This window comes from Chroicocephalus ridibundus, chromosome 3, assembly GCF_963924245.1.
Source record: "Chroicocephalus ridibundus chromosome 3, bChrRid1.1, whole genome shotgun sequence".
Taxonomy (NCBI): Eukaryota; Metazoa; Chordata; class Aves; order Charadriiformes; family Laridae; genus Chroicocephalus; species Chroicocephalus ridibundus.
In genome coordinates this window covers 54,871,529-54,886,748 of record NC_086286.1, presented here as the reverse complement: position 1 = coordinate 54,886,748, position 15,220 = coordinate 54,871,529, and the positions used below count along the sequence as shown (strand labels likewise).

At 40.2% G+C, this 15,220-nt stretch overlaps 1 long non-coding RNA gene across 1 annotated transcript; it reads right to left on the bottom strand.

Annotated features, from left to right (window-relative positions):
- Positions 1–2,302: 2,302 nt before the first annotated feature.
- Positions 2,303–14,095, bottom strand: LOC134513094 (uncharacterized). Its single transcript, XR_010070318.1, has 3 exons — positions 14,009–14,095; positions 11,624–11,723; positions 2,303–3,235 (listed from the first exon to the last, which is right to left on the bottom strand). It is a non-coding gene; the product is annotated as an uncharacterized LOC134513094 (long non-coding RNA).
- Between the last annotated feature and the right edge of the window lie 1,125 nt (positions 14,096–15,220).

Below are 15,220 nucleotides of genomic sequence, written 5' to 3'. Positions count from 1 at the left end.
AAACTGAATCTTTAATTTGAAATGTACTGCATACACCCAAAGAGTGAATTTGTGCCCTTTACTATAGCAACAGAAGGGCTGGAAATGGGTCCCCAGAAGCCACCTAGTCCATATCCCTTCCCTCAAACAGAATCAACTCTACCATGTTGTTCCTGACCGCTGCTTGAAAAATCACAGATCAAAAACCTCCCAGGATGGCAACTCCTCACCCTTCTCAGGACAGCAGCTAACAATTATCCTTACAGTTAAGGCTTTCCTGATGTCTAACCTAAAGCTTTTTGCTGTAGTATAGTCCTTTGGCATCTTACAGTACATGAGAAATTAGCAAGGCATCAAATAGAATAGCAGAGTTGTAAAAAATAACCCAGGATAGTACAAGCCTAATAGTTCCTAGTAGTGCCTCTGCGTGGATGGATTACATTTACATAACAAATATAATGGCAGGTTTTTTGAAATGCATTCAGACAAGTTTGAACTGCATGCAGAACACCTCAAGTAAAAGACATATAACTAATACATATTTATTCATATTCATATCCATATAACTAATACATATTCATTACAAATTAATGATAAATTTCAGCATTGCTAAAGCAAGTAGGTGTATGACAGTAGTGGCTCAAAAAGCTGTTTGAGAACAAATATCTGAACTGACATTATTGAGATAACTGCTGTGTCTCATACCCCTCTACTGAGCCACAGTCATGGCCACCCCTGTGCCATGTGGTCCTGGACTCTACACCTCCAGTTGTGCTCCAGTTGTACCAGCCAGGCTGCTCCTTATCCCAGCAAAGCTTGCACACAGGCAACGCAAGAAGGGCTACATCCCTGCTGTTTCCCATCTTGTTCATGTTTATCCTCCTTCTACAAGTGGTCCTAGATCACCTTAATTGTAGCTGCAAAGCTAGACCTGCTGATATTCTGACATCTCAGGTGACAAATACCCTCTTGGCAGATGGTAAACATGGGGCTAAGGGCTTCTCTTCAGCTTGCCTCAGGATGACCTTCACATGAGAGTGTCTAAGCTACTCCTGCTGTGAAACATGTTCAGACAGGGCTGGAGACAGCGTAGGTACTACTGGGTTGAAAGTGGAGTGTGACAGCTCCTGAAGTCTGCCAAGTGACTCTGCTTGGCCAGCTGGGAGGATGCTTCTCTGGAGAGCTGAGCCAGCCACCCCGCCTGCCCCACCTGAAAGAGACAGACATTTCTTGGGCATCGGCTCCTGTACGGACTCTGACTTGCCACCCTCCCCACCATGGAGACAACTGAGGAGCGAGCAGGGGATCAACCAGAAAAATGCAAACCTTTTCCTGTTGGCAAGGACCACAGAGAATACCATTCTGCTCCCTAAGGAACAGGATCTGAGGGGATTGGGGGCTCCCCATGGATCCATCGGGGCAGGGTCCAGCAGCCAGGACCTGTCCCACCCACAGCCGGGGGCACCGGGGCAGCCCCAGCCCTGGCATCGGGCACCTCCCGGGGGATGGGGATGGGCTGAGGCCAGGCCTGAACATGGGCCTGCGGGCGGGCCTGGCTTGGTGGGGGCCAGTGGCCAGTCAGGGCTGTGGGGAGCTGGAGACCGGCCCTGCTGTGGTGTCGCTGGGGCAGGGGCTGATGGCCCCGGGGGCTGACATGGGGTGCTGGGCTGGGGGGAGCCCCAAGGGGCCGGGCAGGGACAGTCGGGGCTGGTGGTGCCATCAGGGCCCTGACAGCTACAGGCCAGGGAACAGAGGTAACAGGAGATTATTTCTGTATCTTGCACTCATGCCATGACTAAGAAGTCCCTTTCCTCTGCACAAAGCAGTTTCTTTTGTTATAAATACCACTTGTCCAGAAGAAGCCCATTTAGTTTCATGTCTTTTTAATCCCTTCCTGCTTTCCCTGGACCAAGCTGGCATCCAGCCCTGGAGGGAGAAGTCCACAGTCAGAGGCATTTCTGTAGAGAAAAGTCTGCAAGAGCAGTTTCTTTCAGTGGAGAAACTGAAATTCAGGACATTTGACTGCCTGTTATCTTTGCACCTGCAGATGCACAAACGTAGCACCAATTTTTCTGATTTTTTTCCATGCTTATGTCCACCATGACTTTTCCAGCACGGTGCAGGGCTGGGAGCTGGACTGGCACAGGGAGCACTGGCGCAATCACCTCTTACAGCCCTGGGAAGAACTTACTCATTTTGCAGAGACATTTTACTGAGCAGAGAGATAATAATCTGCTATGACATCTATTAGTACATGTTTTATTGGGTTTAAAGTAAACATCAATACTGTACACAAGAACACAGCAAGCTACAATGCTGGACAATATCTTACATGAAGAATTTATGGACTATTTAGCCCTACATTCACTTTGTCTCCCCCATACCTTCCTGCCTGTATTATGTAGAAGTTTATTTTTCTGTCCTAAGCTGGGCCTTCCTGTAAGGAAGGAATCTTGTTCCTTCTCATCTGAGGGGAGCATTTCAGACCCAAACCTCTCCTTTCTCTCTGATAGATGTGACAGTGATCAGCTGCATGTCCTGTCACCCATCACTTTTCAGTGATTAGCCATTCGCTAGCATAAAATAAATGCCAAACAATTGTGATGACTGCATACATTTAATTTGAACTGTCAGCAGTCAGCTCTGAATACAGGTAGGAGCTAACTTTGTTCAGTAAAATGAAAGCAATATATGTCTTGCCTAGTTGTAACGTTAAGCCTAAAATTATCTCATCCTCAGCTCCTGCTCTCCAGCAAATCTGAAACTTAGCTTGTGTTCTTGGCAACTGTGCTCTCTAGAAAAAAAAAAAAAAAAAGCCAAGCTTATTACTTTTTTTTCCTATAAAGGACGTGTTTTTAGGAAATCACAAGAGCTGAAACTATTCCACCTCTAAAACCACTTTAGAATACTTTTGGATAAAGTTCTTTTGGATGAAGTCCCTTTTAATAACAGTTTTATTTTCCTTGGAAACAACTTGACATCACATTCCTACAGGCAGAAGCTACTGGCCATTAGGACATGCTGGCCAACCCATGCTGTAATGAACTATTTTTATTCTCCTCCCTTTTCTGATGGGAGGTCATGCCACGTTCTTCCCTGGTGAGTTAGCAAACAGCTTCTCAGCACCACGATCTTCTGTCCCCTGTGCAGCTGTCACCCAGGTTCTCCTCTGGCCTTTCCCCTGATTCTGGAGTTTCAGGCTGTCAGGTTATGCAGAATTCCCTCTTGAGACATTATGCTTTTTTCCTAGAGGAAACTGAAACAACACAATCTTTAGCCCTGTTGCTTCTTGGCTAGAGACACAAGGAGGAGGTATTTGGGTAAAAAAGGATCTACATTGGTTGCCTGGGGTGAGAGGGAGGAGAGACCTGTCTACCTAAAGGTAGGACAGTTGCAGAAAATGTCCCTTTTGACAGTTGCAGAAAATGTCCCTTTGGTCAGTTACAGAAAATGTCCCTTTTCCCCCACAATCATGCCTCCATGTCGTCCATGTGTAGGGACAAAGCACTCAGGCAACGATGAAGAAAGCAGGAGCTCTACAGTGTGGCCCCTTAATAATCTGCAAAACTTGCAGATTTGGGGGCTTGCAAATGCCTTTTTGAGGTTTACCCTACATTTGCAAATTAAATGCATACTTAGGTACCCTGGGAAGGAGGCCTTGGTGTTCAGAGACACTGTTCAAATGCAATTCCTATTCTGCACCTGAACTTCACATTTACAAAGCAAAACAAGCCCACTTGGTTTGTGAGCTAGTGAGCTAGAAAGGGATTTAGCTGTCCGTCTTGGTAATCTTTCCAGAAAGCATATTAGCTTTAATCACTCCTTACACAGGGACATAAATTATTGTTTATGTTTGAAAAACATCTTTTCTTTCAACGACCTTACCTACTGCTAAAAAGAAGGGAGGAAAGAGGATTACTACTAAAGGAGCATCCAGGCTTTTGTTCATTGTCAAGGGTATTTAGTATTGCTATGATAATATGCTTGGCAAATAGAGAGTGCAGCTGGATTGGAAAACTATTTAAAATTCAACAACTCAGCTGTGTGGCTTGTTCAACAAATTGTTCCTCCCACTGAGCAAAGACTGGGTGTTTTCATTCACTTTTAGGGGATCCACTTTTATGGTCAGAATAGCGATTTGTCCATGTGCATCTTAAGCAAAAAGTCACAGGTAAGCTATGGCTAGATGTTCTTTGGAAAGCTTAGCTAGAAAAGTCACATTAGTAAAAATCCTCATAAAGGTATAGATATTGGAGTAAAAAATGTACATAGAAATGCAGCTTATGCTGGGCAGGGCACAGCCGGAATCTGCACTAGTATGAACTCTTCCATAACTACATCTGCTTTGGGGTATTTTCATCAGTTTAACTACATCGGAAAAATTAAGGTGGAAAAGTCTATCAGTTCAGTTATCTTCTAAAGAGGTGGAAATAATTTTGTAGACCGTGAATCCTTTGGAACAGAGTTCCACTCCATACAAAAAAAAAGGTGGGAAAGGCTTTTTGTTTGCTTGTTGTTGCTGTGAATGTGGTCTAAGAACATGGGCAAGACAAGATTTATAGGTGGAGTTAATATCTTCTGTCAGATCAACTAATATTGTTAAGAAAAATAGACAAGTTTTTGTGCACACAAGCACTTCTTTGTGCCTTAAAACTCACCTAATTTTTCCAGCCATGACAGCTGGGGTGATAAAGGTGGAAGGCTGGGCCAACAAAGGCGGTAGCAGGACAATCAAGAGATACACAAGGGTGAGATAGAGAAGGTCGGTTCACACAGTGTAAGAGCATATTATTTACTTTTAAGGCAGTCTTTTGCTATAGGCTAACTCAGAATACTAAAATTTGATCTAGCTAACAAATTCCACTTTATAATACATATACAGAGACCAATACTGTTGATATGATCCTGGAATTACACATCACCTGGAGGTATCTCAATGCTGGTTTAAGTTCTTTTTTTTCATTCATTTTCTAAGAAAAACAGAATTTGAAACAAATTATTTCTTTCTCCCTAATGGAAGTGATCTCATACACAGAACACCAAACTGCTGACTGGATTTACTCCAAACTTTTCTAAACAAGAACATCCGGCTGAAAGAGGCTAATGCTAGAAAATTTCTGTTTGAGAACAAAACAGTATTTTGAACAATTTTGTGACTTATGTACAATAGCTGCTATAAAGAAATCAGTACAGTAATTTTTTTTTAAGTTTAACTATATTAAAAGCCAACAGCAACTTTTAAAAATCTTTATCAAAATATTTGCATATTTCACATTTAGAACGATGATAAACTAGAAAACTTAGTTTACAGGCAAGGTTGAGATTGAAAATACAGCACTCAATGAAATAATTAATAAAACTAGTTACTGATGCTATAGTATTTTACCCCTGCCACAGAGAAAAGGGTTATGAGGCAGGTATAAAATCCTTAATATAGCACGTGACACGCCAAATATTTCCACCTCCTATAGAAAATGAAAAACTATAGAGTTATGCAGCCTATGCCTTCTAAACTAGTATATAACAGAGAAATATGTAGGCTATTATAATATAGTGCGCTGTCCCTAAAGGCAAAATAGAATGAAAAAATTTACATAAATCAGATTAGTAATCTTAAATCAATCTGATTCCCTACTGAATTGTATAAACTGATGCTAAAACTTCCTGCGTGAGTAAATCATCCTTTGCCAAATTCTTCTGGTTTTCAAAGTAATTTTTGTTTATTTGGGTTGATTTTTTCCCCCTCTTTCTCTCTCTCTCTCTCTCCCTCTATTGTACAGGATTTGCATATGAGAAAAAAAAAGGAACAACATCTACACACTAGTCTTTGTTATGTAGTTATATTTGTTATATAGTGTCCGAGAATGATCAGGTGCAAATCAGGGCCTGTCCCCCCAAGAAAGTGGTAGGACAATTAACCCAACTGAAGTGCATCTACACTAATGCACGCAGCATGGGGAATAAGCAGGACGAGCTGGAGGCCATCGTGCAGCAGGGAAACTATGATGTGGTTGCCATCACGGAAACGTGGTGGGAAGACACACACAAGTGGAGTGCTGTAATTGATGGCTACCAGCTTTTCAGAAGAGATAGGCAAGGGAAGAGAGGTGGTGTGCAATGGGCACAAGCTAGAACATAGGAAGTTCCGTTCAAATACACAGAAAAACTTCTTTACAGTGAGGGTGACAGAGCACTGGAACAGGCTGCCCAGGGAGGTTGTGGAGTCCCCTTCTCTGGAGATTTTCAAGACCCGCCTGGATGCAGCCCTGAGGGATGTGCTTTAGGCAATCCTGCTCTAGCAGGGGAGTTGGACTAGATGATCTCTAGAGGTCCCTTCCAACTCTGAAGATTCCGTGATTCCATGATTCCGTGATTTAGATTAAGTCTTCTAGCCAAAATGGCAAATAAAATCAACATAGAAACAAATCAGGTTTTTGAAAGATCTAGATAAAAGATTTGTCAGTTTCTATTACATACATGTAAGATTATTAAGCCCAGCACAAGTGAAACCATAGACAATAAGTGCATAGTGATTAAGATGAAAGAGGGGTGATATTTTTAGGGAAGCGATATGGACAATTAATTTTGTAATGTCTTAATGCATTGTGTTTGAAAGTTTTGTAAGTCAAGTAATAGAGATGTTTTAGCCTTGTGTCTTTATGAGACAATGAAGTCAAGACATTTGTGAAATTCATGTTGGACTACTGTTACTCTTCTAATAATATGAGTGACAAAAGTACAGTATTATCCAATCAAATAAGATAACCAGAGTCTACTGTGTATATCTACTAATGCACATTGTGTATAAATATAGGTATAAAGTGGATACTTTAACGATAAAAACTGCAAGTTTGGTTGTTCAGTTAGAAAATGAACTATTGCAATAATGTTCTCTCTGATACATATCATCTGCTTAGCTATTGCCAAGATAATGGGCATGGTAACAACTGTTAGAGTTTTGATTTGTTAGAAAACTTACTCAATATTAATACTTGTCCTATGCCATTATTCTCTTTCTACTGGACAAGTGTGCATTTATTATAATAAATCAAATAACTTCTACACATATTTTTAGGGAACAGCTATTCAATTGCTCTTTTTCATCTCTACAGAATATTCAACGTGGGAAATAACTGGGGTATTGCTCAAAAGCTTTCTCAGCTGTACTGAACCAGCAAAAGTAGCAAGTGAGGGCATGGGATAAAAGACAGCAACATTTTAACTGATAATATTATACAGCCAAACTGGCTTTAGGATTGGGATGAAACAGTGCTCTTCCTGCCATACATGTAATTTTAAGCAATAAAGATTTTGCTGTTGGAATTTACAAAACAGATGCTGAAAAGGAAAAATAAGTCAGGCTGGCCTTTAATAACTGTGTTGACTCTGCAGGGAAATGAACAAAGCATGCATTTTTTTTTTAAAAATAAATTAATGTGACCAAAGAACAGGCAGCAAAATTCACAGTTCAAACAGTTTGCAGTCCTTAAAAATTATTTCTATCTATTTTCTACTCTCCAAGGAGAAGAGCAGGATGATGAAAGTCTTGTGCAATGGATAGTTGAATCTAGTCCAGGTTGCTTGTTATTTAAACACAGGGTGAAAATTATTCCTGGGGCTATGAATGCAGATGATCTTTGGGTGTATTGACATTTCTAGACAGCTTGTCAGTCTTTTTCTTAAAGATGGCACTTCATTATATTGTCAGAAAGAAAAGCAATGCTATTTATAACACATTCTGGGAGAAATGGTATTGTTTGGATGCAGGGATAATAATGATGGAATGGGCTACTGAAAAACGAATGTGCCAGTGCAAAACAAATCATTAAAATAGCTATACTGAGATTTGATGGTTTTTTAGTTTAGTATTAGAAGTCATGGCAAGGACTGAAATGCATTACAGCTTCTTTGTTTTCTTTTCCTCTGTTGCATGTCTTAAATTATCATGGAGCAGTAAAACTTATTTATGTATCTCGGTAGCTAATGGGAAAAACCTTCAGTAGACTCATTGTGATATAAATTCTTTCCAAATAGGGCAGAAGAATTACAGCTAGGCTGGGACTTGTTTAAGCAAAGCATCTAATACCATTTTCAACTCCCTAGGGAATCCTGTGGGGATTACAGCTGCCACTACAGAAAGCACTGGATCCCCTTCATATCCTGTAACATTTCTGCCAGCCCCATCCACATGTCTCAAGAACCTGAAGATTTCTAAATGACTCTAGCCATCTGTTTTGGGGCAGTTAAATCCTACCTCTGAAGTTTACACACTGAGACAAGGTAGGTACTAAGGATCTGATGTCATTTTTACTTTGCATTGCAATCAGTTGTCAGCAACAGTGCTGACGAGCTCTGAAGACTTGTATCAACCTGTCCAATGGACAAGTTTTTGAGATGGCCATTTGATACATTTCTGCACCATGTGTACTCCAGTGCTGAGACTCCGTAACAGTTCTAAATTTGCCATACACAAAAATGAAGAAAAAGTCTCTTCCATTTTCACCAAACCAGACAGACCCTGTGAAAATCCTGCCAAATGCCGATTGTCAAGTACGAGAAACCTCTAAAAAAGATGGGTTCTTTGCTGACTCTTTTCTTCTACCTGCATAGCATCTGGAAGAGAAAATAATCCTCATGCTTGGCAATTGCCATGATGGCTGTTAGGTAAATTCCACAGCATGGAGACCACCAGAGCCACATGCTGCTGCCTGAAAGGAATTCACAGTCCAAAGCCCGCCTATGGAGAATCTCTGCCTCCCACAATTCAGCTTGATGTCTTCCTGACCTATGGGAAGCCCTGAGAGAAAACTGGAAGTATGGCCATTTATAATGCAGGAGATCAGTGAAAATGTTGAGAGCACAAAAGACATAGAACAATACAATCTCTATGAGAGCTAGAAATAGGTGTAAGATTCAGCTACACAGAGAACGTGGTGTTTTGAATGGGTCCTTCACCTGTTTTTCTTGTAGAATGCACTGAAATACAGAGCATACTGAAAGAGGGGAACAAGCTATGAGTTTGGCTACTTCTCAGAGTGAAAGGTTACAGTTACAATAGATTATATTTATTTTTATTCTTAAAATTTAATATAATTTTAATGTAGCACTTGGAATCTCATATTTCGAATATGCATACTGTTCTCCAGGAGAGGGCAGTACATTCCCAGGATCAGTCGGCTCCCATCGCGTTCTTAATCCAAGAAGTGTAACTAGAAACTGGCAAAGACAGAAAGTTTTTTTTGGCAGGGCACAACCAAGAGCCCAAGAGGTGAGTTCATATTAGACAACACTGTCTTGGACAAGACAAGGTTCTTCACTGTCTCCTTGAAGAAGAAAGAATGTAAATATGTAAATATGTAATGTATGTACAATTTAATGTAAATACATTACTAATCAACAATGTGCAAAAAGGAGGCACAGAAGTGGAGTGAATATATCACCACAGCTATACAAGAGCAAATAAATAGCATAACCTGAACTTTGGCTAGGAAAGAGTTCTCCCCATCTATTACACCATTATCGTAAATCTGTATGCTATAAAGGCATAAAAGCTCTATAGGCAGACAGGAGCTAAAACTGGCCTTTTATTTCATGTCATTTCATTCTTCAATTCTCTTCATTTCATTTTATTTCATTTCATTTCATTTCATTTCATTTCATTTCATTACTTTTCATATTTTTATTTCATACTTTCATGGAACAACATGAGGGGTTATTTCTGCAAACAACATGTAATGAGTCAGGCTGCTTCTCTTTGCTTACAATCGTCTCTGTCCTCTCTCTACCTGGCTCTGCCAAGTATATGATTCACCCCAGAGAGCTTTGAACTCCGCTCTGGAGTAAAAAGCAGGGTAGCCACATCAACAAGATACAGCAGCTAAAGTAATTAGCCTTAACAGCATCTGGCACAGACTCTCCTGAGTTTGTCTGAGATAGTATGTTCACGTATTATATTTCATGGTTACTGAAATCCACAGAAGATACTGGCTCCTCTCCTGAGGTGGTGTAGCAGCACTAGTGCAGTGAGTCCTCTGCAGCAGCTCAGGTGCTGACACGAGCTTATCTGCAGCTATTGTCGCACTGCATTGTAATTTGCACTGCAGGAGATCAATGTAACAAAACTCATGGAAGGAGAAGGTGATTTCTTTTACAAAATGTCTAAAGCAGTTGATTTTACCCATTCAAGCTCATTCTCCCATAAACTTCATTTGCTCACGCTCGTACACTTACATGCACTCAAAGGACCTCTTGGCGCTGGACCTCTATGAGTCCAAGCCGTCTGCCCAGGATCACTGCTGAGGCACAAGGGATGCTGGTTCCTGAGTTCTCACCATGCCTCCCGAGTTATTTTTGATTAGCAATGGCTAATTAGTTTTTGCACAGGTCTTTTACATCATTTAGGAGTCAAGAGCTGTAATGAGGTGGTCCTTTTCTACAGCCTGTCTTCCTGATCAGTTAACAGAAAAAAGAATGGCATAATGTGGTGTTAGTCATGTAGTTCAAGCACTAGAAAAGGAAGGGCAAGGCATGGTGTGTACCTTTTAGCTCTTACCTTTTAGATGGAAGGTAGAGCATATATCACCTGAGTAATAATCTAAGAACTCAACTACAAAGACTAACAGAGAATTTTTATTTGCTTAGAGAATCAAGCAGAAGCTTGAAATACAGTCATAAACAGTAATAAAGAAAATCAGTGAATATATTGACAGGACCAAAGAACTAGGAAAATAAACTTCTAAGAGCAATGTACTTTCTCCAGGCTTGCAAGAAGGATAGAAAAAGATAAGCATAGTCAGTGGGTTAGGATGAAGAACTTCATACTACAGAGTTGAAGGACAGAGGAGTTCATTGCGAGGGAAGTGTACTGGCTGTTTATATTAGGAAGGTAGTATTAGGTTAGGAATACATGTGAAACTTTGAATTTAATCTCAGTTCACTATATTAGCTGGAAATTGGACCTAGATCTTTCCTAAATTATTTTTAGTGTGCTTGCTATCTCACCATCTACCCACATTACAGTCACATCCACTTCCTACAAGTTCCTTCAGAGTCTGAGACAAGTGCTGAAGATAAGTGCATTTGATAGGCAGAAGGATGCATCCTCCAAAGGGCAACAAAGACCATAGCCCAGTCTGTGTTCCCTCCTACTTTTCAGCAATGCAATGTACTGTCTGGGTGGACAATCATCAATAATTATGCACTTAAATACATGTGCATAACAAAGACTTGGTTTGAGAGCTTTATTTTATTGCAGTACTCAAAGGGAATGTTCTGTTAGCCACATTGTTCTTTTTCGGAGAATTTTAATTTCCTCTTGCCTTTCATTGGGAGTTTTGCTCCTGTGAACTTGAGGAAGGGCAAGGGTTTCTGTTTGTCTCTGAATTTGCTTTCATTTTATTAAGCTGTGGTTGTGACTTGTGACATCTCCCTTGCCCTGGTGCACTCCCCAATCCTAAATCATCTGCCACTCTTGCCAGACCTTTAGTGCAACATGCCACGGATCATACTTTCTCTTGTTGACTCAGAAGTACACACAAATGACTGTCTTTACCTTAGGAACTACATTTACAACCCCTCTCAGAGAGTGATCTGTATCCTTGCCCAGAGCTGGATGGGTAAACTCCCTGGGTAAATACATATTTACCTTGTCTTTTCCTTGTCCCACACTCATCCCAGTCCTGGAATGTTCTTGCAGCGATCCTAGTCCTTCCAGGTAATGATTTTAGTATCAGGATGTCCTTTGTCTGTTGAAGAGGGGACAAATACTACGTCTATACTAGTAAACTAAACATGGCCAGAGCCTGGGCTTGCACACTATCCCGTGATGGTACAAGGTGTTCAATAGCACATTCCCTGGCATGGCTCTGGCCCATGCTGGCTAGCATGGTCTCACATAGTGCCAAGACATAGTTTGGCGGCTCACAGAGTCTAGGGGCTTTCCCAGCAAGCAGTGCATTTCTTTCTTGATAAAAAATAACAATGTTTGTAGAGTCTTAACTGCAGGCTGTACAAATGTTACGAGTGGCCGAGTAACGCTTGATGACATAGTATTCCTCTTTACTGACATTCATTAGAACATACAGGCAACTGCAGAAAATATCCCTTTTTTTTAAATTCAAATTTGAACTGAACCATATCTTTCATAAGTAGGAGCTTACAATAAAATTAAAAATATTTTCTTTTTCATTGTCAGAAATTGAGAAAACAACAGATGACTGTTGTTTATAATGTTTACATATATTTTTATATAATGTTATAATTATAATGTTTATGTCCAAGGACCCGTGAACACATACGCATATGAATTTGAGTAGGGATTCCTATCTAGCAATAGTTCTACTGAATTCAGTGAGCATTTCCCCACATAAGCGTTTGTACAGTGAAGGTTGGATGGGACAGTGAGGGGAATGGTCTTACTCTCCCCGAGAATTTTACAGAGCTCAATTAATCTCTCTGTCTTGAATCAGAACAGTAACAAAATCTCCAACAGTTTCACAAACAGAAACCTTTCACACACAGAAAAAGTTGATGAAGAAAGTGTAATTTGGGATGGAACAGAAAACAAGAGATGAGCTCTTGAACAGAGATTTATGTGGGAAGATGTAACAATACACTGGAAGGATTTGGGGAAAAATGACAGATGAGAAAGCTGAAAAGGACAGGAGTCAGTTAAATTAATTATATTGGTCTTATCGTTTCCATTCCAGTTTACAACTACGGGTAGGCTTGCTAGCCATTCTGATTGCTTTGCCATATAAAACACAGTCCAGGCCACTGATAAATGTCAAGCTGTTCAATTCTTCCATCTATTACTCTCTAAAGCACTTTAAAGGCTCTTGCAGCTCTCTCAAATATTTATAAAGAGACAGTTTTGGAAAGCACACAGCTATTTTGCCATATGTCTGAATGGCTGTTCTTCAATATGTTCTTGAAGAGTCATGACAACTCTTAAATTTTTTAAGGGCAATTTAAAGGGATCCTCTTCATTTACATTTAGTCCACAATTTGAGTTTTGTGAAAAAATGACTAGAGGGTCATTTTTAATGTTTGGACACATGATTTTTTTAATCAAGTACATTCCCTTCTACTTTGAAGTACTGTAAGGCAACTGCGTGGAAAGCAAGAGCAACTGGCTAACATAACACAAAAATTGCAAAATAAACATACATATTTGGGAAATTCCTTGCTGTTCTGTTGTGATGATGTGGCATCACCAAGCTCCAGGCTTGGCATTTCTTTCCCGTAACAGTAAAAGAAAGTGTTCCATGGTAATCCAAGCCTCCCTCTCTCTCTCCGTAGCACTCCTCTAGACTTAAAAACTGCATTGACATATCAGCATCTGTCTGCAGATATCAGTCTCTTAATTTCATTTATGTGTTTAAATTTAAAAAATAATAAAAAAACCACCAAACATAGACTTCAGGAAATAGGTGAAAGAGGGTTAAAAAAATCAGACAGATTACTAAGCGGTTACAGGAATGTTTGAGAATAAAGACCAGAAGGCATTCGTACGGGTGTCTGGAACGACTTCATGCAACAGATGGTACTTGGTAGGAGCACTTGCATTTCAATGCACACCACATTTGTGTGCATTAGGGAAGGAAAACCTTCACATACAGCTCTAAATTTTCTTCAAATGTAATTTTTCATGAGTTAGATTTGGGACATTCAGGATTTAAAAAAAATTGTTATCCTCTTATTTATTTTTTCTTCCATCCTCATTTTCACTTTCCCCCCAAGCCTGCCAACACATGCAATAAGAGATGTGGTGCCCAGTATTTTGATTTTTACCATATACCTTTAGTTGCGTTCATTTCTGTTATGCTCCTATATTTATAAAAGGAAATATAGAACTCTCTAATTTGTCAATCATCAGACTTAAAAACTTCAGTGTCAGTTCCCCTGTGATCAAAAGGCCCTACTTTCTACCCATGACTGAGAAAGCTTTGCAGCATGCACACAGGATCAATAAAAAATCAATGGTACTAAGCAGAGTTTTAGTAGAGACTTTTACAACACAAATGATCACCTTCCACTGTATTTTATGCTTCTGTAGCACAGCTGTATCGCCCTCCATCTTCCCTGGGATTTTTTTATGCTGTCTCTGGATGCTGAGAAATGCCATAATACCACCATCATGTCATGCTGGTGGTGGTATAGCACCAGGGCCTCTTCTTACCATCTGGGTTCCTGTAATAATTTATATCTAAACTCCTGAAAGAGAAACATAGAGTGAAAGTAACAGCATTCTGGAAATCTGACGCCAGCTGTCATATGAAGGTATAAAGTGTTTTCCTGACCTGTTTAATACTAGTTTTATTTACTGAAGAGTCATCATCACAGATAAAAAAATCATCCCATGTTGCTGTTCCTTCATGCTAGAGACACATTCTTTCAATGAACTACAGTTTTGGAAGTGATCAACAAACTATGCTTCAAGTTGTCTTCTTTACGCTTGCAGTAAAATATGCCTACTGATGGTATGTGTACTGGCAGCTGACCAGTCCATTAAGGCTGGCTCATATTCAAAATGCTGACCAGTCTCAGGGGCCTTTTGCATGGGATCAGTTACAGGGAGACATACTCTGACTTTTGCGGGGAGGACTTTACCTTGATAATATATTTTCAAACGTAATTGGACTTCTGAAGTGGGTTCTGCACTTCCTTTTAACAGCAATCAGGTAGAAATATGACCAAACTGAACATGATTCCACTCCACCAGGCTCAAGAGTGTAGCATTGGTAGGTTGAATGAGCAGCAGTACTGGAAAGAAAAATGTGGACAGTCAGCTGGAAGAGACAAGTTGGAGAGAGCAGGAAAAAGTGAGGGTAAGAGACAAGAATGAGGTATGAGAAGAAGCAGTGAAGGGTACAAAGAAGTAGAACCCTACCCTAAGGAGAAGTCAAATCAAATTCCATTCTTCTATGCACAGTAACTGGACTTTATCAAACTACAACATTGCAGGGGCTGGGTTATCCCACAAATCCATATGAACAAATTCAGCCTTATCAATAAAAATGCTCTAAATTCACATGTAGAGAATAATCTGAATATTCTTTCATAGTTAAATATGTCTTACAAAAGAAAATAAAAATCATGGTAGAGAACATAGTGAGGAGAATGGAAGGAAGAAATGTACATGCTCTGGCCTTTACACTCTGGGATGCCCCAGTAATCTAATCTGGTAGCAGGATTGCTTGGGTAACACCATGGACTATTTTCATTCCCATCAGGATTCCTG